This window comes from Aythya ferina (assembly GCF_964211825.1).
Source record: "Aythya ferina genome assembly, chromosome: 5".
Lineage (NCBI taxonomy): Eukaryota > Metazoa > Chordata > Aves > Anseriformes > Anatidae > Aythya > Aythya ferina.
Genome location: NC_140301.1, coordinates 32,691,372 through 32,715,157, shown reverse-complemented (window position 1 = coordinate 32,715,157; position 23,786 = coordinate 32,691,372). Strand labels below are relative to the sequence as shown.

General features: G+C 46.5%; 1 long non-coding RNA gene across 1 annotated transcript; it reads left to right on the top strand.

The window, feature by feature from the left end:
* The first annotated feature begins 11,847 nt into the window (after positions 1 to 11,847).
* Positions 11,848 to 23,243, top strand: LOC311437737. Its single transcript, XR_014693667.1, has 3 exons — positions 11,848 to 12,001; positions 17,146 to 17,321; positions 22,823 to 23,243. It is a non-coding gene; the product is annotated as an uncharacterized lncRNA (long non-coding RNA).
* The last annotated feature ends 543 nt before the right edge of the window (positions 23,244 to 23,786 follow it).

Sequence of the window (23,786 nt, the reverse complement as noted above, 5' to 3'; positions counted from 1 at the left end):
TTAAAGGGTTGCTCCTGTGTATTATCTGTGGTCGCTTCCTTTCTGCTCCGTTCCCAAACACCAGGTCTATTCTTGGAACGTCCGGCTAGAGTGCTTGTATTGACGTCAAAATTACTCAACAGTTATTGTCAGGAAGGACTTGATTTGCATTTGAATAGAGTGGCTTTTTAATGTCTCAGAAATGAGATGCTGTTGGGGACAATGTCTGGAAAGATTCCCCAAGGTAAATGTGAGGAGGCAAATTGTATGCACGTCTCTTCTTCTCGAGACTTCTCAAATCCTCCAGGTGGGGTGAAGGTGGGGGAAAAAAATGAAACTGCTGGGTGAAGGAGTATGGCTGCTTTCTCCAAAACCACCTTCCTGCACTCTGTCCTGAAGGCCTGGCAGGGTGAGCGCAGTGTTGCTCTGGCTTCCTGCCGGGGAGGAACTGCAAAGCTCACAGGCCCTGCTTGAAAATAGTGTGGCAAATGTGAGCCAGTCACTCATGGACATTCCCAAGGAGGAGGGGAGAAGGAGGGAAGGAGCTCTGTGAACTCAGCTGATTTTCCTATTAAACAAGTGACCAGCAGCCTTCTCTCATTTGCCACCAAGAACATGGGATTGGATGCGCCTCGATCAGCCCACCTCCCTGAAATCTCCCTGAGGTAAAGGGCAGGCTGGGGATCTGCGGGTCTCAGCGACAAGATCACTATATCAACACTGAAACCTGAGACTGTGAAGTCTCCTCAGATGAAATCTTAACACTGCAGTCTTGTCTGTGCATGAGTGTTAAGAGAGGCAATTATCATCATGTTCAGTGAATCTAATGAATACAAATCATAACTTAGTGCTTTCTAGCTAAAAGAAATTGCTGCAGGGTAAATACTAACTCAGCCCACGGGACAGGATTTTGAGCTTTATCAGATCAGGGTTTTTTTGTTGTTGTTGCCGTTACACTCGTTCCCAGGTTGTACTGCATTCATATAGTTGGATGCCCTGTGCTTTTGTCTGTTTACATGATTATAAGTAGAAAGTTTCTCACCAGCTATAAACTGAAATGCCCCTTCTCCATCTGCAGTGGGGAAGTGGATGTGGTTTTGCTGCTACCAGTTCCCTGTGAAACAGGTTGTCTTTTAATGCAGGTGGTGAAAGGGAGCATGAGGACACACAGGTCTACATGAATGAATACTGCCTCACTAATATCCCCGTCTTTATTTCACAAGTAATGCAGTACCTGAGTGGATGAGGTTGCTTTTGGAAGGGAAGATACATCCTGGGACCCATGCAGGCAGCTCTAACCTGTGATGCGCTCATTTTTAAGCTTTTGCAGCACCAAACTTTGGGACTTCAGCTCCTGCACAATTGTTTGACCTTGCTCTGCCTCATGTCCCCACCTGTGAAGTGGGGATTGCATTTCTTCTCAAATTCAGGATGTCCATTTGCCATCTCGCAGCTGGGACAGCCCGGATCCTCACCCAGCCTACTTCAACAACACACTCAGGGCAACGAGCCAAGGCCCTATTTTCTATCATGTTGTTACAAAGAAGGTCTGAAGTCTTCCAAGCTCAGGCTAATTGCATGTTTGTGCTGAACAGTGCTACTGTGCACAGACAGACCACGGTCCCATCTGTGTGCTGTGCACGGAGTGGCGTGGGCTGGGCTAAACTCCTGCTGCACCTCCCAGGTCTTCCGCTCGCCCTCCTTTCCACCACTGGAGGTATCGCTACGGTTGTTTTCCCTTCTGAATGTCTCCAGGGAGGTGAACTTTAAGTCCTGCCTAAATCATACAGGACTTGCTGGCAGAGACACTGCTGTCCCTGAGCTGATTGCTACTGGACTAGATGCCTTCACGGCAGCTTGAGGAAGAAAATCCCTGTGGCAGAGGAATTAAAAGCACGTTCCTAGCTGAAAGCTTCATGCTCAGCCTGGCTTGCAAGGCAAGGATCCCAAGTTACTCATGGAGTATACTTCTAACTGGTTAGACTTAGCTCCCGCTTGCAGTATCCCCACTGTCATGTGGAAAATGCACACAGTTCGCTGACCCATCCCATCCTTAATGGCTGTTTTGCTAATCCATGCTGTGTCAGCAGCTGCAAACACTGAGCAATGAGACATCACACGGCTTAGTATATGATGTGTAGTTGGGAAACATTCACTGCCTGCTAAATCTGAGCCTCTTGGCTTATTGCAGGCCAGTGAGTTTTTCATCTCTAACCTCTTCCTGTCCTATTCCTTGCATCTTGTATGCTCAGCACAGCACTGTCAGACAGACCACATGCAGAATGTCAAGAGGAGGTTTCATTTTGGCTTACCCTCTTGAATAGCCACAGGCACCTCTGACTCAGTTTCAGATGCAGGAGATGAGCACAGCCCATGCCAGGGCAGAAGGCATGCTTCGCCCCTCCTCAGTTGGCCTTGGGCAGACAGTGCAAGCACCCTGATGCGTGGTTTCAAGCCAGGGATGGGAACTGAGCCTACATTTGGTTTAGCTGATCCAGCTGGGGCCCAGCATAGCTGACACGACACTGCTGCGAGGAAGCTGACGCCACCAGGCTCTGCGCTGGCCCGGATGCAGCAGGACTGAGGGGAAGGTCACTTTGCGTGGCTGAAGGGACATTGCTGGGGGAAGTCCTGCAAGGAGGCAGTGGGGAAGTTCAAGCAACCGAAGCTCCCACCACCATGGGCAGTGGGAACTCACCTGAAGATCTTGCTCAATGAAAGCCATGATCTTAGCACCCAGTTATTTTCTTACTGAGTGCTAGTGTAAATCAGTTACCCTGAGCTCACCTGAGTGGCATGAATAACAAATGGTTGAACAAAAGGAGAACTGGGCATGAAGGCAAAGAAGAGTTATGTATTGGCCATGCCATTTCATACCAGCTGAACGTGAAATGCAGAACTCTCTGGAGCTGTAGGACAAACCCTCTGTGGACTGTTTCATTTATATAACTCTGGAGAGTAGTTCATAGCCTTTCAAATATCTTATGGACACATTGTCAAAACCATGCACTGAAGACCTTGTACCTTTGAAGTTTGCCTTATGTCCAAATCAGGCCCAGGCATCTGCCCTGATTGATCTTCACCAGTGCTCTGTACTGTCAAGCCCCAGGCCATTGCATTTCCTTTTCTAGCACAGACTAGGGTAGGGATTCCTTCTGCTGGCCTTTTTCCATCTTCTGTTAGCTAACCAGTGTCTCAGATGATGTTGGTTACTTAACTTTCCAAATTCATGAGGAAGGCTAATAAATGATTTCTTAAGAGCAATAACAATGAGTGATTTCCTTCATCCTGTGCTCTTTTTGAAGAATGCTTTTTAAAATGTGGTCAACAAGTGATCTTCCAGGTCAGAATTCAGCCTGCTTTTCCTTTAACTTTGCCCCAATCACTCCTTCACCACCCACAAGAAGCACACTCTGCAAAACTCCCAAAGCAGCTGGATGCGTGCTGAATTTGGCTTACTCACCTTTCTCGGTAATGCTGACTACAGCAGTGTTCTCCCAGGGTCCGTGAGCTTTTCTGCAACTGTACTGAGAGGTACAACAGGCTGACTGGTGAATCTGCCATCACAGGCTTTTAATTAGGCCTTCAACTAGCATGTTAAACTTTTTACTTGCATCTCCCACTTCATTTACAATGCAAGATACTTGTCCTTTGACGTTTGTATGCTCAGTGTTTCTTGTGCGTGCTTTGCATACCTATTTTTCTGACCTTATTCTATCACTAGTGTCCCTCCTTGTTCATATGTAAACATTTCTGCTTGAACTAAAACTACCTGGAAATATCCTGAAAAGGAATTTCTTGTTTAGTGGAAATGGTGATTCATTTAAAGTATAGTTCTGCAGAACCATTTGAGTTCCTGGGTATTCTGTGGGTGAGATTGCTCAAGTCTCCAATGTAAACTAGCTAGAAAAGCTATATTTGTTTTACCTGTCTGGGAGGTGCTTTTTAAGATCCCAGGTCCATGCAGACCAGTTGCTCTGGGTTGTACTGACCTGCTCCACACTGCCATGGTCTGTTTTCAGCAGCAAAGACAAGCCAGGCTGTGTCCATCTCTGCTCCCAGCTGCTTTGCACCTGGACGATGAGGAGCCTAGGGCATGCTTTAACCTACTCAAGCACTTTGGTCTCTCCAGTTGCATCTAGACTTCTCTCAGGTGAATATATCACATTATCACAGAATTTTCTAGGTTGGAAGAGACCTCAAGATCATCGAGTCCAACCTCTGACCTAACGCTAACAGTCCCCACTAAACCATTTCCCTAAGCTCTACATCTAAACGTCTTTTGAAGACTTCCAGGCTAGAGTCTGGTGCATGCACCAGTGATAACCTCAAGCATGGATGTGAATCTAACAGAGCATTAAACTTCTGAAATGGCCGTATCTGTGAGGGACTCTTGTCACTCTTCACACTGTTATTGCTTTTCTCTTTTCTTCAAACAGACATTTTTCTACATCTTTTTCTTCTGAGGGCCTGCTGTTTTCCTGGATTTCCTTACTCTCGTGGAATCCCCCATATTTTCAGTTATCTCTGCTTTACTTTTACTCCTTAGACTTAGGTTTAGACTTCCCAAGCCATCTCTGATTCTGTCGTGCAGGAATGGGGGTGACACATGCTTGCTTCTTGCTGACTTCTTGAAGTGTCTTTACATCTTGCAGCTGCTGAAAAATTATCAGCAAGTGGTCTGATTTGAAATCATTGCCCTTATGTCCCATCTTTTAACCTTTTGCTGGCAGTCTTCTTGGAGCCTCAGAGTTCTGTTCCACTTAAATTTGGTCTCCATTTTTTCCATACATAAACAGCAGACACTTCTGAACCCTCTGAACGTTTCTGTACAGTCATGTACTTGCACACGAATGGTTAGTCTGGGGCCTGCCTGCTCCATCTGGAGATCACAGAATCATAGAGCAGCTGGGGCTGGAAGGGACCTTAAAGATCATCCAGTTCTCCCAAAGTCCTCTCCAGCCCTGGGGAAGGTTCCTGCAGGTTGGGGCTAAGCCCCCACGAGGCTGACACTGCAACCCCCCAGAGAGCTTCCTCCTCTGGGAGGCAGCACCACGGGAGCCCCTGTGATTGTGTGACATTCCCAAAGGCCCATGCATGGTGCTGCAAATGCAGTGCTTGGGTGAATTCAGCGCCTCGACAGTTAACCGCACGTACAGTTCACAACCCCCTGGTGCCTTCCAAGTGTGGCTAATCACTCACAACCAGGCACCCCCTCCCAGGCCCTCGCCATTGACGTGGCTGTTCTCTTTATAGCTCTACTAGAGCGTGTTCAAGTTTCTGTCAGAACCAGAAACATGCCACACGCTGCTCTAATCCCTTTAGCAGTGCACAGACTCAAGCAGCTCTCCAATAAAAGGGTGAGTGCCACCCCTGAACTTCCCTAATTCGTCACAGTCAACAGGATTTTTTTCCCTCTCTTTCACAGCACAGCAGTAACTTAACAAGCCTTTGATGCACCGGCTGGTCCCTGTCGTATCTACAGGCTGATGAAAGTGCTGAGGGCAGCAATGGGCAAGGGATGCTCAGCTACATGGAGCTAAAAAAAAAAAAAAAAAAAAAAAAGAGCCTCCCTCTTAGCCGTCATCCCACAGTAGAGGGATAGGAGAGTGAAGAGATCTTTCCCAGACCCATCCCCTTTCCAGGCTCCCCCAAAATGCAGGTTGGGTGCTTCCGTACCCTGCACAGCACAAGGCCACGCGCTTCCCCCGCCTCCATCCCCTGGCAGCATGGTGGGGCACAAAGCGCCCTCAGCCTGGTTCTGCCATCCTGGCAGAGCAGCAGGGGCTGGGACTCCCCAGGTTATCCCTGTTGGTTCACAATTTGTACACGCTCAGACAGATGGGCCTGCCTGGTTGCGCAGAAATGCCATACAGGATACAGCAGGGGCCCTGCTGAGCAGCGTATTTTTTCCTCTGCGCCTTGCAAATCACAGCCAGCATTGAGGACAAGCTTTTTTTTTTCTTTTTTTTCTTTTTTTTCTTTTTTTTTCTTTTTTTTTTTTCCTCTCCTGTGTTTAGGAAATCTCTCTACCCCGTCTGGCAAAGAAAGAAGAGCTGAGCCTGCTCTGGGTGTCAGGGGTATTGGTGCTCCCTGCAAATGGCAGAGCGATGGGGGCTCCACACCTCCTGCTCCACACCTGCCATGCCCCTGCGTGTGCGTGCGTGCATCTGCCTCTGTGCTCGTGTGTGTTGTGGGAGCATCCCAGCAGCTGTGGGCCTGCTGGGGTGGCACTGAGAGTCTGCGTAGCACCCCGGACATGGGGAGAGGGTGATTTAGAGGACGCAGGCTGGTTTCTCAGAAACAGCAATGGAAGTCCCACTTCCAAACACTGTCTAGTCCATTTCAAGTGTCTAGAGAGGGTTGTGCACGCACACGCAACATATATTAAATACACATGCACGTTAACACCAGTCAGGATAGCTCTTTTCCTTTCAGGATGGTGACCCTGTCCTAGGAAACTGATGAAACCCTACAGGAGGGAGATCTGAGTCATGAGGGCTTCTCATGGAAACTTACTTCCTGGCCTCCTTTTTGCTGCGCACTGAGAACAGAAGATGAACTACGGCATGGTGGAGGGAAGCTGCAACAGCACGAGCTCTCTGGAGCACGATAAGCAGTTTTCATTCTTATAAAACACGCAATCTTTTGGTATCTTTTCTCTTTCCTGCTTCTCATTTCTCCCCTTTGCCCTCCTTGCTCCCAGCCCTGCTCAGGGAGCTGCCTGTGGTCGCTGGTCACACATCCATTCAGTAACTTGCGAGGTCCCATCATTTATAATTCTTAGACACACAAGCTGCCACTTTCACATACGGAAATTCCCAAAGGTCAGAGAAGGGAAATGGTTAATTCCTTTTATTCAATGCCTAACCTCCCCCCTCGTCCCCCACTTCCCACCCCCACCCTGTGTGAACAGGAAGCTTGAAAAGGAAAAGCTTTCTGAATCCAGCAGCTGGGAATGGAGGAATCCTGGAACTTTATGCTGCAGAAGCTCAGAGACAACAATAAAGGTTTCCCCCCCATCCAAAGAGCAAGTATATATATAAAAGGAGTTATCTCTTCAAACAAACAGATGGGGGATGGGAGGGGTCAAAATCCCAGCAGGCAAGTGCTGAATTGGCTAAAGCTCCAGCAGGCAGGAGGAGACCCCTGGGCAGTGCGAACCAGGCCATATCACAAGCCCTGTAAGCTGGAAATGCTAGGGAGGAGCCTGGCCAGGTGATGCTCATACAGGTGTGATTTGTGTCTTATTCATGTTTCGTTTGCATTGCTGAGAGGCATGAGTGCAAACAAAGCTCTCAAACACTGCATGACTTGGAGTGGACCTAAATGTATCACACAGGGTTCTTGCTCTCTATAGGACTGGCCACAGACACCAGATTTCAGCCCTTTTGGGTGGGGAGACGGGGTAACTAAAACTTTATCTACCTTTGGATTTTTTGCCAGCCAAAGCAGGAAGATGAGGATAAAAATGATTTGCTGAGAAAGTACCAGAGTGCCTGCTGATGGGAAGCCAGACTCATGCCTCATGGAGCTTATACATTAACTGAGAGCAGGAGCTTGTTAAAACAACTTTCCATGAGTCTGGCTCTGCAGAGCACATGCCTGTGCTTTTGACTCCATGTATCCTTGTGGAGAGTGTTATGATGCCGTAAGGTTTCAATGAGCAGAGTGAACAAATAACCATCGGAGAGGCAAACATAACAAGCTTAGTCACACACTCCACACCAAGGGTGAAAGAAGAGTGAATTTGGCATGAATAAGGATTTGGAAAATATCCTCCCACTTTCCATGCATATAGCCCCATATCAAGGGTCTGAGGGCTGTGTGATCTCCTTTTGAGATCTGCTGCTGAAGTTACTGCTGTGCCCTCTCTGAGTGTCCCCATGCTCTTGCACATACAGAGACAGGAGCACATCTCCAGCAGGCTGTGGGACCATCATACAGCTTCATGGGAATACTGATTCCTGGCTTTCAGCAGAGTTTCACCCTACGAGATGGAGCCTGCTGCAGTGGCTCAGACATGCTGAAGCTAGCAGTGAGCCTGGCTACTGCATCGTTCAAGTCAACTCAAAAGTGTGCTGCTGTAGGTTTTATTTCAGAGACTAGACAGAGGCTCCTTCAGATTCTGTAGCCTTCCAGTGTGATGCAAGCAGGAGCAACATAGTCTGGCAACCTTATCAAAATTAATTGCTGCTTAAAAAGCCTGTTCTAGCTGAGCTCGGATGAGCCCCAGCAGATACATGGCAACAAGAGAGGCAGGGACCTTGTGTCTTATTTTCCTGCTGCTCCCTTGAAAAACCTGTCACCACTTCGTGGGGTTGAAGAGCTTCAGGCTCCTTGGAGGAAGTGATGCTATATAGGAGACTTTGTGGTAGTTCATGGCCCATCTTGTTGTCTCAGTTTGCCTTCACAAAGTGTACAGTAGACGTATGCAAGCATTGCCACCAGGGGCACGTTGATGTAGTGATGAACTGAGGGTTCCTGCATTCATGTATTCCAAAAAAAGGGGACTTCACTGCCCTAAGTGCACTTCAATGTCTATACTTGCTCTTTCACCCTCCTTCATGAAAGAAATCCTTCTGGGGGCATGAGGCCCTCCCTGGACCCTCCAGAGCAGAAACATCATGGGGCTTTTTCTCCCTGCCACCAATATAACACTTCTTGCTCATTTCCCTTGCACCCAGCCCTGTTGGATGCAGACCCATGGCTGGCGAGGCTCTGTGCTCTCCTGTCCCACCACCCGCTGCATTGTTTTCCCTCCTGCCCAGTGCCGGGTCCACGGGCAGGGTTAGGAGCTGCAGTCCTCTGAGGGCAGGCAGAGCCGTGCTGCCTTGAAAGGGGAAGTAGTAAATGCTGCCTGAGTCACTGTTGATGTAAATACCACATCGTATTTGACAACTGCTCTAGGGCAAGGCTTCACTAGTAGTATTTTGCGATCTGACTTCAGGGACTGCTTTCTGAAGTTTTTCTTTTTTTTTTTTTTTCTTCCCACTCTCTTGTTTGTAACACCCCCTTTGAACTTGTGACAATAAAATTTCCTTCCCCACTGATTTAGTCCTTTTCCACTTGGCACACATGGCCATTTTCCCTGCTGTTTCTATGGAACCCAAGTCCCCATGAGTCCCCTTTGTTTACTTCCTTGTAAGCAGCCGAGCATCGCCGGTGAGGTCAGAGGGAAGGTGCACAGCTCTGGGAATAGCAAGAGCGACGCTGCCAACACCAGGAGGCTGTAAAATAAACCAGCTTTGACACCTATGCCATTTGCAGGCTCACACCTAAAGGGTGACAGGCTTTATATGTTTCCACCTGCCGCCGTTCTTCCTGATTTCAGCTGGCACCAGGGATGGGGCCACCAAAAATATGGTGAGAAAGAGGTAATATTTGTGCAGCAGCAAGGCACGTGAAGATAAGGATGATAAAACACCTCACTTTGGGAACCGGTCTGACCATGTCTGGGAGGCAGGGCTCCCGTTTTGCCCATGCCATTCCCTGGGAAGGAGGTGGGGATGCAGGAAAGGTGCTGCCAGTGCCAGGCTAGGTCCCCAGGGCCAGGTGGTGCTAAGGAGGTAGGCAGCCTGGCACGGAGCTGGTACGTCTCTGCCCAGGACCAGGCCTGGCCTTTTGGGTTTGTATGTTTTGAAACCTGTGTATGGTTTGCAAAATACAGAGAAGAAAGCTAAAAAGAAGGTTTCCCTTCGAAAATATTTCAGTTCAGCCACCTACCCCTGGCAATTTCCCCTTCCCATCACTCATGTGAAGCTCCTGAAGGTGGGTACATGTGCAGCCTGGGTCCTCAGGTGAGGGAATGTGAGGAATAAAAGTTCCACCAAGACGTGCCATGGCTGAAGGTAAATGAAAAGCTAGGAGAGTGTGGGGGTAGAAGATATCACTGAAATCTAATCTTCATCAGATCTGCCAAATTTCACCTGTGCACAGCGACTCAGCAGGACGCGACAAGTCCTTCCAGATTAACCTCAGCACAAACACAGTGTTCAGTATCTTGGAGATTAAAGCGGTTTGGTGATGGAAATAGGAAGCTGCTGAAGAACCGACTAATCATGTTTCTTTGTACTAGCTCTTGCAAGAATATAGCAATGAAAGACTTTTCACTTCCTGAGTTCCTCAATATACTTCCTCTTACCTAATATCTTTGTTATGTGAACACAATTTCTGTTCCCATGAACAAGGAGGATGCTTCGTTTTGGTTTCCAAACATCATTGGGAAGCTAAGATTAGGGCTTTGTCAGTAATTACGTTCAGGTCTGGCTGTTCTGATATGGAAATGATTTCTATTTTTCTCATCATAGTCCTCAAATTCCTGCTGGCTGGGTAGGGTGGGACAGGAGGGAAAATGTTTGCAGTGCCTGGGCACCTTTGTAGGATAAAGCCTATTTTTGGAAATGACATCACTATCTAATGACCAAAATCCAAACGCTAAAGACCCAAACGCTAAAGACCAGATCCTCAAAGATAGTCAGATGTTTCATTTTGTGTGAAATCAATGGGGATTACACACTCAGATTTATTTTACTATGGTTGGGCTCGAGTCCCTCTTGAAAACAGAGCAAGAGCTCTAAATCACAGCAGCACTTTTGCAAGCATAGATCAAGCAGCGTGATGTTGATTTCAGTCGTGTCAGCGTAAGGCCAGAGTAAGTGCTGCAAAGGGCTGGACCAGGACTAAAGCTGTGGAGAGGAAGTCCAGCAGCTTGTTTGTGTTCTCCGGAAGATGAGCATAACTCACTAAACAAATGTCAGGAGGGGTCACATCCCACTCTCCTGGGAGCCAGGAGAATTAACCTGGGAAGAAAACTGTTTCAGAGACAGAGCTCATGAGTCTGGATCTTCCAAATGGAAATGGATGACTGAGGGTGTAACAAAGGCAGAGAAAAGCATCCAGCAGCTGTTACATCTGGGTCTACCCTCCATCGAGTCCTGTGCGCCTGCGGTGGGTTTCTCACTGCTGTTGGCCCTCGGCACTGCAACAGGAGCAGGGTGGCAGCCATCTGCAGGGGTGGATGATGTTGGTGGGCTGCTGTGCAAGAACAATGATCAAAAGGGGACACCAGCCCAGGGAACACAAGGACTGCTGCCATCCCCATAGACAACTCTATGCCAGGGTCAAAAGTATTGCCTCTCTTTCTTGTTTTGCCACAGTTGGAGCAGAAACACAGTTGGAGCTTGCGGAAGTATCCCAAAGTCCTTCAAGAATGTTGTCTGGCTGGTGTTATGCCCAGGGTGGAATTACAGGTGGAGAAAGGTGTGTGGGAAAATGCAGGAGAGGTGAGGGTGTGGACTGAGACCCAGGGCTCAGCTCTTTCTCAGATCCTGCTACTCTGCAGCCCTTGTTTTGTGTTGTTACACTGATGGCTTCAGGCAAACCCCTGTCTTGGAGAGAGGAGTAGCTCCCCAAAGTCTGCAGCCTAAATAATGGGTATCAAACACAGATGATCCATTTTTTGGTTGTGTTTAACCCCGTCTAGGCACAGGTGGTCTCCTGCATTGTGCTTAGGGGTGTTGCTGTGGCCAGGTGATTCAGATTGGCTTGTTGATCTGGCTGAAAAGTAATATACCAAAAAAAATCTTCTGTTGGATCTTTCTCAGCCTCCAGGTTTGCTACTTCTAGTGCAAGGGAGGTGCCAGGAACGTATGGCAAGGAGCAGGCAGGAAGAGCAGGGCCACCCCTTTCACCAGCAGCCCACAGTCAGATCAGATTAAGCCCAAATGGGAAACTGCACCCTGAGGGTCAGCAGATATTCCTGCTGGTCATTGCACAGCTGGAGCCCACATTGTTCGTATCTATTTTGCATGGGTGTAACCCTACTGGTGCTAACACGGTTGTCTCTGTTACATCTCCACAGGTCTCAGAGAGAAGCAGAAGTTCACTGATTTAAAAGCACACTCTGCTTCCTGGGTCTGAGATTTAGCTGAATTGTACAGAGGACTGGCCACGAACAGAGGCAAAATGACCAGCCAGAAGAAGCAAACCATCTAAAAATCACATCCCAGTAAGTAAAAAGGTAAGTCTGAAAGAAGGAAAGCTTGTGACCATTGGGAAGGAAAGAAGAGCTCCAGGGATAACATAATAATGAACATCCTTCAGCCAATTACAGCACACGCACTTTGTCTGCAGATCTTACACTTGATGTTACTTAGTTTACAATATGCTCTCAAAAAAGCAAAAAGTGAGCCATCAGAATAAATTGAAAAACCACTCTCTCTGTCCTCAGTCCTAGCTGACAGTGCAGGTAATGATTTATTTTCATTTCTGTGTATTTCATGTCAGTCTGATCAATATTCCCACCACTAAAAGCCTGAGGAGGAATTTCAGTGCTAAAACAGTCAGAAAACAGGGGAGAGTTTAGGGTCCCCTCTCAACAAGCAGTCCCAGGGTGCTTGCTGGTGGAAGGGAGGTGCCGATAACCTGGGCAGATATTCAGGCTTCCGTTTGTTTTGCTGCCCCACTTAATCCTCGCGGCGTCTGAAGCCAGCAACGCTTCACTTAGATTAATGAGCCAAACTAAAACAAACCCGCAGGCTTCAAGCACACAATCTCCTGTTTAACACTGTCAGACCCACTACCAACAACAGCTGGGCTGAGATACAGCTCACCCGTAGGAAATCCCCCTTTTTTTCCCCCTTTCTGGTTTTTATGCAGAGAAAAGTGCTGGTGAGAGGCTCTGACGGGCTGAGCCCATTTGGGTTTCTGCCTGCTGCTGCCACCACCACTGCCACATCCCCAGCCGGGGTGGGCTGGTAAATGCCCACTAAGCAGCCACGCTGAGCAGCTGCTGGAGGAACCCAGGTCAGAAAATCATCTACCTGGCCCAGCAGAGCAAAAACCATCTGATCACTAAGCAAAACCATCTCGCCACTGGTCTCATTTTGGAGTAGCTGCTGCTGCTCACTCATGGTGGTAAAAATTTGTTGCTGCATTTTGTTTATGGTGTATTAAGAGGACCAAATCTCCCCTTCCTGTGTTCCTCAGAGATTCTGCCCAGATATTTTAGGAAATCCCAGAGACATTAAGCAGAAAGCTGAGTTGCAAATGAAAGAAGAAGGGATGTGAGCTAAGGCTGCCAGTAAACAACAAAAAAAAACCAACAGTTTTTAAAAGAGGCTAAAAAAAATTCATCTCAAGGAAGAAAGGGGGAAAAGGGAAGGAAGGAAAGGAGCTTCCCTCCTGCCAAGTGCACACACCAACCCCCACGCTCTCAAAAGTGTTATTTCTGGCCAAAACAAAATGAAAGGTTTCTGGCTGAACTAAAATGAAAACATTAATTTCTGAGATAGGTCTCTGAAAATTGCCAGCACAGAGGTGAAGAGAGATTGCTGGCAATGTGGGAGTGAGCTAGGCAGGTGGGAAGTACAGGAAAGGCAGCTCCTGTAGTTCAAAAATCAGTATCAACTAATTTTGGCTATACAAAGGAATATCCTAGCTTAGGAAGATTGCTACAATTCTTCAGGTGGTATTTTTCCTCTTGTTTCTGTATGAAAGTATGCGTGATGGGAGCACAACTCCTTTTTCCTGCAAATACGTCATTACCCAGGGCAAAGCACTGCTAGGCACTGTTACCAAAATCTTGTCACCTAAAGCTAGGCAGCCAAATCCAAATGAGTAGAGAGCCACTGCTGTCATGTCAGGCGTCTCTTCCATACTTGGACCAAGAATTCCTGTGTGCAATTTCCACGTGTGTGCTGCGAGCAGCGACTTTTGCAGCAAGGCACAGGAAACCAAAGCCTTTTAGAAAGAGCAAGTATCAGAAAATCCTCCTAAATCTCCTGCATTGTCTCTTCCCTAGTGAATTCTTTGCTCACAAGCATCCCCACAATCGTGTGACTCTGTGAGGCTCCCTTTTGCTAGTGAAGGAAGCTGGGGGGAATTTCCCTGTCACGCTAAAGCACAGGCACCACTTGGTGCGTTACACTTTGGCACGTGGAACTCATCCTCTCTGTGCAGATGAACATGAACTTTGTGCAATTCCACCACGGTCAAGAGTCTTTGGAAAATAAACAAATAAATAAAATTGAAATGGGAATCAGGCCAAAATTTTCCTGTAAATGGGCTGCCGAGATCATCGGACTGTATCTCTTCTTTGCATTAGTGCAAACCAAGATGTGTACTTGTTGCAGATAGCGTGAGGAGCTGACATGGAGGAAGATCAGAGCCTGGATATAACTAACACCAGAAGCTGCATTTACGTCAGCCACAAAAGGGTGTCTTCACTTGGATATTGTGTTCAGGGTGTTCTGTAACTCCGAGGTTTTATTTTCCTTTTCCTAACCATAAAAATAATAAAATGAGATTAACATAAAGATAAGAGGCAAGCAAAGCAGCACTCTAGCTGAGCTGAGGGGGCTGGCACTGAATCCCTGCTTGCTGCCAAGCTCCTTCCCCTTCTCCTCCACAGCAGGGGCTCCTCGGGACAGCAATGCAGGGCCCTGCTGGAAGCCTTGCCCAGCCCTACAGTACACCTGAGGAAGGGTGAGCACACACCAGGTCCCTGCTTCGCCCTTCGCCATAGGCAGCAGCATGCTGCAGCCCCCAAGCCCAAGAAGTGATGACTGTGCTGATCTTCCCTAGTCCAAAAAACATCTTTCAGGAAAGCAAAAGAGCAGAGAGTCAGCCACTTATAGTAATAATTTGCGCACGAGAGGCTGACTCCTTCAGATCCAGAAGAGATACAGCTGTGCTATTTTATTACCATGAGTAGGAGATTATTTATGTGTGTAGAAATACATTTTTAAAATTCATATCCTAGGCATCTGTGTTTACTCTGCTGGAATCAGGTCAAGCTGCAAAGCGTTCTAGTTCATGCTGACACATACTGAAAGTTGTTCTCTGCTTCTGCTAAGATCCTCTGAAAAGAAAATATAGCACCTGGGAGATAACTCTGGAAGGGAAAACTCCCTTTTGTGTCTTTGTGTTAGGGCAAGGAAAGGCAAGTTGTATTTGTGAGTGCAGGACGCAGCCATGGCTTCGTGGGCTGCTGGTAGCACCCCCTGCAGTAAGACACATCTTTCTGAACCTGAACTCCATGGTGCCACAGAGAGCCACGGCTGCATGAATGTCAACCTGGTTGTTACAGCTGCCGCTGGACTTTTAGCTACAGGAACACCCATTCTTCTCCACAAGCGCCATGTACGATGAATGTAGCACCATGCTCTGGATATGTCTTCCCAATGGGCTCAGCACATTGCTTGCAGAGCTGGAGGTGGTCATGAAGCCACAGACGTCATCCTATGAAATCCTGTTTCTAGGCTACATCTCCCCAAACTCCTTCCACTAAGCTAATTAGAGACTGATTTACAGGAATGGTGTTTGTGTGCACGTTCCTGTTGTTAGCGATTGGCCAGGGTGACAAAAGGTTTCTGCAGCAGCCCGTTCACACAGATGATTTCAGGGACTCAAAGATAGTGGCACCACAAAGCAGCGTTCCCATGGCTGGCACACTGGTATTAGCAGAAAGAAATGACAGCAATATATCTGTCTGGGCAGAATTGCTAGGTGCCGTTTCAGAGATAAGCGCTTTCACCCAGCCTTTCACGGATGCAGATATATCACACTTTGCTGCAATTTTCCCTGGGGAAAATAGTCATCAGGAGCATTCGCCCCATGTAAAGTCCCACATTTCGGTGATTTCTGAGGTTTCCAACAGAGGTTAGGACTGAGGCCAGGGCTGTCAGTGATTCACTTGCCTCGGTCCCTGATGAAAATGTAGGGTCAGTGCCACCCTGGCAATCTGCTGCTCATCTGTCTGTGCTGAGGACAGCCACGAGCTCCCAGGCTGTCAGATCTGCCCTATTAGATAAGGACCAAAGTAATCACGAAATTCTTACTAATGGCACTCTTGCAAAATATCCTCTAAAGGGCTAGCCCTGGAAGCCAGCAGAGCATAGCTTTTAACCACTCCTTTGCTGGACCCTGATCTGTGGTCATGATTGCAGTTACACAAGTTGCCATAACTGTGATGTTCATGGGTGTGCTTCATTAATGTGAGTAAAGGAATACCTTTTTCATCCAGAAGCAAACACAGTTGAGGTTATGGCATGGTAGCTCTTATATCCAAAGCAATCCTTCTACATGCAGAAAGAGAGGATGTTATAGCAGTGTTTTTGTATGATGCTTCCTCTTACCATGTTGTGACCGTGTCTTCATGAGTCTTAATGTGATCTATTTTACTCATCTTATTAGACCAGCATAGACTGAATGCAGCGCACATGTGTGCTGCCCACTGTAAACACCCATCAGCCTTAAGATTTGTCTGGAGGAGGCTGTAAGCACAGAGGTGGAGCAACTTCACCAGTACAGGAGGCTCTGCGGGGAAGCTGCATGGGACAGCTGGCTGACTGCATCCACGCAAAAAGGGTCTCTGCATCCTGCCAGTACAATTTTGGTGTGTGTGCCCAGTGTTTCTATACTGTATTTAATGACAGCAATGTGTTTTGGGGGTGAGGATGTCTTTTTGCATAAGGAAATCTAAAGAAAACTTCCAGGTCCATGAGTCTCCTTAACCTTCAACATCAGGCCAGCTGAAAGTTTTACTCCATCCTGGAAACAGCAGCACCATTAACATCAAACAACTGCATTAGAATGTCTGAGGCTCTCAAGGAAAATGCAAAGAGTAGATGGATTATGTGCTGCTGCCCAAAAAAATTGAAAGCCTACAGCCTAGGAATTGTTGCCATGCTTCACTGCCTCCCGGACTACGAGACTGCCAGGCTCCACATGCAGATGCAAAAGAAACAGTGGGGAAAAGCATTTCACAGGCTGCTCTGATATACACCAGCCTTCCCAGGGACAGCCTTTATCCACCGCCTGCCTCCAAAGCGTGGTGTGCTGTGCCAGGCGCCCGCTGCACACCCCAGCCTGTGGGGTGCCACTCGCCGGCCCCGTGCCCTGCCGAGAGGCTCCTCAGGCGGGCGCAGGGTGGCCATGCCCTGCTGGGAAGTCTCCCTCCGGGGGCAATTAGGAAGTTGTTTTCCCAGGCTGCCAACAAGCACGCTCAGCAGCAGTTGGCTTGTGTCTGTTAGTCTTTACATGCCTCTCAAAGCAAATTATATGTGGAAAACAACCTGAGGGTCTGTTGGCTGCAGGGGGGTGCACCCTTTTGAGGGCTGAGCTGTTGTTTTCTCACCAGGTGCCTAATTTCTTTCCTTGCAGTCATCACCAGTATCTCTAGAAAAATGTGCCCTTTCTCTGTCCTCCACCACGAGAGCTTGGAATGCAAAAAGAGAGAAGAGTACCAGGAAAGCTCTGGGATATGCCTCCTCCAAATGCCTTTCTATACAGTGCTCCATTCCTCCTTACTAAACTTCATGTGCTTCATCTCAGAGCAGGTGAGAAATGCAGTCCTGACAATGTGCCTAATAGTGACCATATTTGTAGCAAGGTGACAAAGCTGTTTTAGTCAATGTTGTCTTGTCTGCTAGAGACAGGGCGGATGCAATCCAGGCAAGGATGGGAAGCAGGCTTGGCAAATGTTTGCACTCCTCTCTATTATATGGTCAGCCATCTATATGCTATATCCAGGGATGCTAATTGGAAATTATGCTCCCTCATCTCTCAAGTAAATGCTTGCATCCATCTATTCAACTGCATCGCTACCTGCTGACAAGTGGAAACCTTCCTTTCCCAGTTCAGTGTCAGAATCACTGAAGACCAGGCTTAAAATATTTAACCCCAAATAATGGCAGCCCTATGTGTAAATTTGCTTGCCGTGTGAAGAAGGACACCAAAAAGTCTGTTTAAAGTGATTATGGGCCAGACTGCAAAGAGATGCTCCTCTCTTCTAGCTCTGCTCGCTAGCCCACGAGCTCTATAACACCCCCACATTTGCAAGCATTTTCACTGCCCAGGTGAGATTCCTCTGTCTCTCGGTGTGCCCATTAAACCCAGACGTCTCCTCTGCAACACAATGTCCAGAATAGGGGATAAAAAGAAATGTTGCCCTATGCCAGCACAGAAATAGACCTCAGCAGACAAACTTGCTTTATCCCTGAATGTCCTGACTTTGCCTGTCTGTCCCACCCATTTATGGCCCAAATCACAAGCAAGAGTACAGAAGATGTGGAGCCAGTCAACTGCATGGAAATCCAATATTAAAATGAGCAGCAAAAGCTGGATTCCAGGTCAGAGAAAGTTCTCTCTTTTGCCCCATCACCTAATTGAAAATGTTTCCTGCAAACAGTGTGGAGGGTTGGCTGCTATGTGAGCTTAAGCAGAACTAAAGGGATGCAAAGTCTTCTCTGTTTTCTTCTCTCCAGCTTCTTGGCCAAAAAAAAATAGATAAACAAAACAAAAACACCAAAACAAAACAAACAAACAAACAAACAAACAAACCTAAAATGTTGTAATTCAAGTTCAAAAGGGTGATGGAGCTTCAGAGCCTCACATTCTCCAAATCCTTCCCTACTTCTCCAACTCAAATCTAAGCAGGATCTTAAGGAACTTCAATGAACGCACCACAGAGGGGGATCAATGAACTTTTGTAAGACTCCATGGGTAGCCACAGGGAAGTGCATTGCTCACACAGCAGCTGCACAGTCTTCCCATCTCCTGGAAAGCTTGAAATACTATTCAGAGGTGCCAGTTGCTGGAAGGGCAGACAAGCTTTACCTTGAGACAATCCTAAATAACCTTTTACCTGAAGGGTCTTGAAAATGACCCTATGTTCTTCCCCCTGTGTCCTTGCCACCCAGCAGGCACAGCACACCCATGACTGAGCAGGAGGGCCATGCTGGCCTCAAACCTCAATATTATATTTGAGGCAAACACTCAAATGTATCAACAGGGAGCTGCTTGGGGTGCAGAAGAAACTGTGGGCACCTTTTAGATGGAATCTCCTAAGACTGCATCATTCATTGTATCTCAGACACACGCTGGAAGAGGTTGTCCCCACTTTAGCCACAGAAACCTTCACATAATGGGTTGATTACATCTTTCTTCTTCCATACTCCACTTCCCCTCCATCTCTCATATCCATGTGATCTTCAGCCAGTGGCTGACAGTGAGGATTTCTGAGATACTTCTACGATGAGATGACCTGTTGACATAAAATGCCGAGACCATATAATACACCTGAAGAGCTAAACACAAATGTCCAGAGAAGGGAAACAAATGGCTGCTATATTTCCTTGCCTGTCTCTAGGTTGCTTAAAGTGCCCCAGCTGTTCTTCCAAGCTTAATTTAGCAGCACAGTATTAGGTAAACAGCTAACTAGCTACTGTTTACAAACCTCCACGTAATAATATCCATCCCTCCTGGCTGCTCAAAATGCCTTTTTGATTTGGGGAGGGAGGAAATCCCTCCGAGTGCCAGCAGGTGAAACCTTTCTCCATACTGTAAAGGCACCATCTAGAAAAGTGACCGCTATTTCTAAAGTATTTGATTTGATCAAAAAGCGGCATTTTTCATCATTGAGAGCTCTAGATCCTCTTCTGGGCTCACAGCTGAGTTTGTGACTACTTATGATACCTGGGGTAAACTTCAGCACCGAGGCAAAATGAAAATTTTTCATAGAAGCTACACATCTTCAATATAATGGGAAAACCAGCAAGGAGTATACGGTTCATTTTGGAAATGAAGATAAATTACAAGGTTAAGAGAGGGTTGAATTTATAATATTGCAAATGCTATCATCCTAGTGCTGGGCTTTATCCCAATGGTGGATTATCTGAGAGAAATTTCAGCTCAAAAACTGCCAATGAATTATTTCCTATTTAAAAGGTGAATCATACTTTTTACTTGAGGAGGAAAAATTCCTAAAAATTTCTTTGGGAGAGCCCCAGCCGCAAAATCCTGAGAAATACATTTGTTCATGCCCTCTCCAGAGCCCAGCTGGGTTATGCGGGAAGCCGTTTCTCTGGGAGGGGCCCTTCCCCATCCTGGCTGGCCAGGATGAGTGGGGCCACCTGGCTGGGCAGCTGGCTGGAAGATGGGATTTTGATGTAGTCCCTCCAAGCAGCGTTTTGCGCTTGGAAAGAACACCTGAAAACTAGAGGATTGTGGCTTAAAATTAAAACATAAGTTTAGGAGAAAGGCAGAGAAGATCATACTGGCATACCTAGACAGGACCACTCTGGCTGCTTTTTTGCACTTTGCATCAGCCCAGGTACAATACTTCACTTCCGTATTTACCTATTTATATGCATTATGTCTTTTTTTTCCCCTTTTTTTCTGATGCGTTGGATCCTAGCTCATGCCTTATAATGTTTGACACAAGTACCTCCAGAAATCTAGCAAATTGAAATGATCATCTCTCAGCCTGACGACTTGACAAGTTGTTTCTGAAAGTGGAGCTGGCAGAGAGGCAAAATGTCAGATGTTTTATTCACAGGTCAAATGGTTGTTCCTCTGCTCCACATGCAGTCCAGTTCATTTCCACAAAAAGAGGTGGGTTTGCTCTTAAAACCTATTGCTTCCCAAGAATAAAGACGCGCAGTCAATAGAACAACTGCCTTATCAAACGCAAACAAGCTCAGCTTTTGCACTCTATCTAATCATTTATATAAAGTTTATCCATTGCATGTTGCAAGACAGTAATGTGTTCCAAATGGAACTTCTTGAGAAAAGGCTGTTCTTGCCAACCCTTCCCCCTCCTGATAGTGAATGCTTTTGTTAAGAGCTTCAGGAATTGGAATTTTGCTAAGCAATATTGTATCAACACAGTTTAGCAGCCCCTCCACTCTCCGCACACATTTCAATTAAAGTTACAGAAATCATGTGTTGCACAATGCAAAGACACTTGACTCCTCTCTTTTATAGCATGCGTGGAGGAAAGCCCCTCTCTTTCTTTCCCTCATTCCAGCTTGAGCCTTGGACATTCCAGTAAATAAATCCAGTATTCAAACTGGAGGGAGACATCAAACATCTTCAAATCATCCGCTCTTTACTTAATTATTATGTACCAAAAAGGTCAATGAATGCTTTTTTTCTTCTAAGGCTTGAGGGGGTGGTTGTTATTTAACATTTATTGAGTAATACCAGATTTCCTATTCCTGGAATCTTCCCATTCTTGTAATACTTGTCTTAGTGTGAGGGTATGCGCCGTGTTTCCTCAAATATGTATCAACCAGCCAGGAACGAGAGACAATGTGGGGTGAAAGCTAGTGGGTGATAGGCAAAAATAAAATGTCAAGGTTGAGGTACCAGAGCAACACAGAAACAGAACACAACATTTTTTTCTCCTGGTTGAAGACTTTATTTTGTTCGACAAAAGTGATTTTTGGCCATTCTTTTCTGTTGCTTCATAATATGGTGCCTAGCATGTGCTCCAAGCAGAGGGAACAGGAGAGAGGAGCTGCCACAAGTCAGCTTTGCACAAGACTTCCTCTTCATTGAACCATTAAAGGGCCCAAGGGAAAAAACCCTTCACTATGTTCCAAGCTGCTGGGAAGTCTAACTTGCAAAACGCTGAAGGGTTCAACCTAATACCTTTGTTCAAGAGGGAGTGAAACAAAACAGAGAGCAGTGCAAGGGACCTTTTAGGTCACACAGTCTCATTCTCTGTTGTTGCAGTCACCAAGCACAGAACCATTTTCAAAACATGCATAAATCATTTGCTTTTGCTTGGAATGGAGATAAGAATTACTATGATGCTGCTCTTTAAAATAAATAAATAAATAAAAGAAGATAGATGATTTTTTTCTGTTGCAGAGGGAAATGTAATCTCTGAAAAACACTGCAGTTCCCCAGATTGCTCAAATGAAGTGGATTCTTGTGCTTATTCTTAAAATTTTAACCTTTGTTCCAGCTGTCAATTCTTAAACCTCCAGCCAGCTGAGTATATAGGTCTTGTTAACTAAATGAAAAAAAAAAAAAGAAAAAGAAAAAAAAAAAAAAAAGAATCCCTTGTGCTACTTCCTTTTGATCTAGATTTTTACAAGCAAAGATAAAAATCACTTATTAACCTTCTTCAAGGAGTATAACATTTGCTGAACTCAAAAGCACATTTTTCAATTTTATTCTTCTAGCTCATGTCTGGCCCATCTGTAATTTTTCAACCTCCTTCAACTTCTCCAAGCACTGCTAGCAGAGCTGGACCTAATGTGCCACTGTGGTTGCCACCACTGTAGGTCAGAATAGTGCATATTCTCTTTGCCATCCTGATGCACCCTGATCTCCCCTTCTGCAGATGACAAGGACAGTACTAGTCTTTATTTATTTTTTTTTTCCAAAATTTTTGCATTAAGTGATCATAACCAGGAGTTAACCTATAATTCCCAGATCCCATCTTTCTAGATTTCATTTCCATGAGTACAATAGATGGTGATGTGGTAAGTTTTGACTCAGTCACAAAAGGCATCCACTGGGTAAAAAGAAGTGTTAGAATGAACAAAGGAAATCACAGATTTCCCTGCTTCCACCAGTCTTATCCAACAGCAGGTCAGGAATAAGCTAGGATTCCCATTCTCAAGTCTTAGCCTCAGATTCATCATTGTTTTGCAAAATGTAGAATTATTATAATCTATTAGATGACCTTTAAACTCTTGCACTTCAGCTATAGATTGGAAAAACTGTATGGTTGAACCAAAGGGTTCAGCAGCCAAGGGAAAAGACAAATTAGTTTCAGAGCTTTCCTCTTAACAGGCTTAAGGAAAGATGGGGAGGTGGGACAACATTTTCCAAAAGGTGAGCCATGAGTGATAGCAGTGGAAAGGGATAGACAGTGCCTTCTCTAGACAACACAAAAGCACCTTTTTATTTTTTTCTCCCCACAGGAAACCATGCAACTCTGTACAGTGGTGACCTGTTGTAACTACAACAAAGAGGACCTGGACGCCGTAAGCCTGTGTAGACCTAAAGAGACGCACACTAAAGCATGATCTTTCTCTTGCAGGTGATGTGGACTTTTCTTTGTCTTCAACAGCCAGTTCAGGGGAAGAATGAACTTCCTGGTGCCAGCACCTATGTCTGACAGGCTGTGGTGGATATTGATGGACAAGAAGAAGGAAGACACAGGACACTGCTAGCTTAAAGAAAGTCCAAACCCAGCATAAAGACCAGATTCACTCAGCCAGCCCCGCATCCTCAAGTGCGACCCACCTGGGGACCTGGGGAGGCCAGGGTGATCCTGCCATGGTCCTGGGGAAGGCCCCAAGTCCCCATGCTGGTGGATGCCGCAGTAGTCTCCTCACTAGATGGAGCTAGTGGATGGATGCTGGCTCCTGGAGGTACCCCACAGCCAGCACCATATGGAGAGGGGATGTGATCCCCCTCTCTCTGCAGAGCCCCTGGCTCCTCAGGGCTCCTCCATGGAAAAGGAGAGTTTTGTTAAGTGTGGAGGAGCAGAAGTTTTGATGACTAATCTTCTGGCTCACGCAAATTCAGGAGAAGTGAATGAAATTTTCACACAAGTTCTGGAGGGAATGGGTTCAAACAAAATAGGGAAAAAAAAATAACACTGTTGCAAAGCCAGCTGCCTCTAGTACAGGAGGATCCAGACGGAGGAAGAAGCAGAACAGTGCTGGAAACGCTGCTGCCCACAAGCATCCCAGCAGCAATGAGGTAAAGCTCTGGAGTAAATTTCCATTGTCTTTGAAACGAAAAGTAAACATTGGAGGATTGCTCAACACTAGTGCTGCATGGATAGGGACAGAGCAGAAGTGCAGCAAAGACCCTGCAAAATGCATCTGAGGTGTCCAGAGAGAGTGTGTAACTCCAGCACTGCTTCAGCCTGTTGCACACTGTGTGCTTGAAGGTGGAGGATGTGAGGGACCTGCAGACCATCTCCCTCTGTGGCTCACAATGGTGTCTTTGCGAGGCAGACTGGTTAAGCAGCCCAGCAGCACCAAGAGTACACA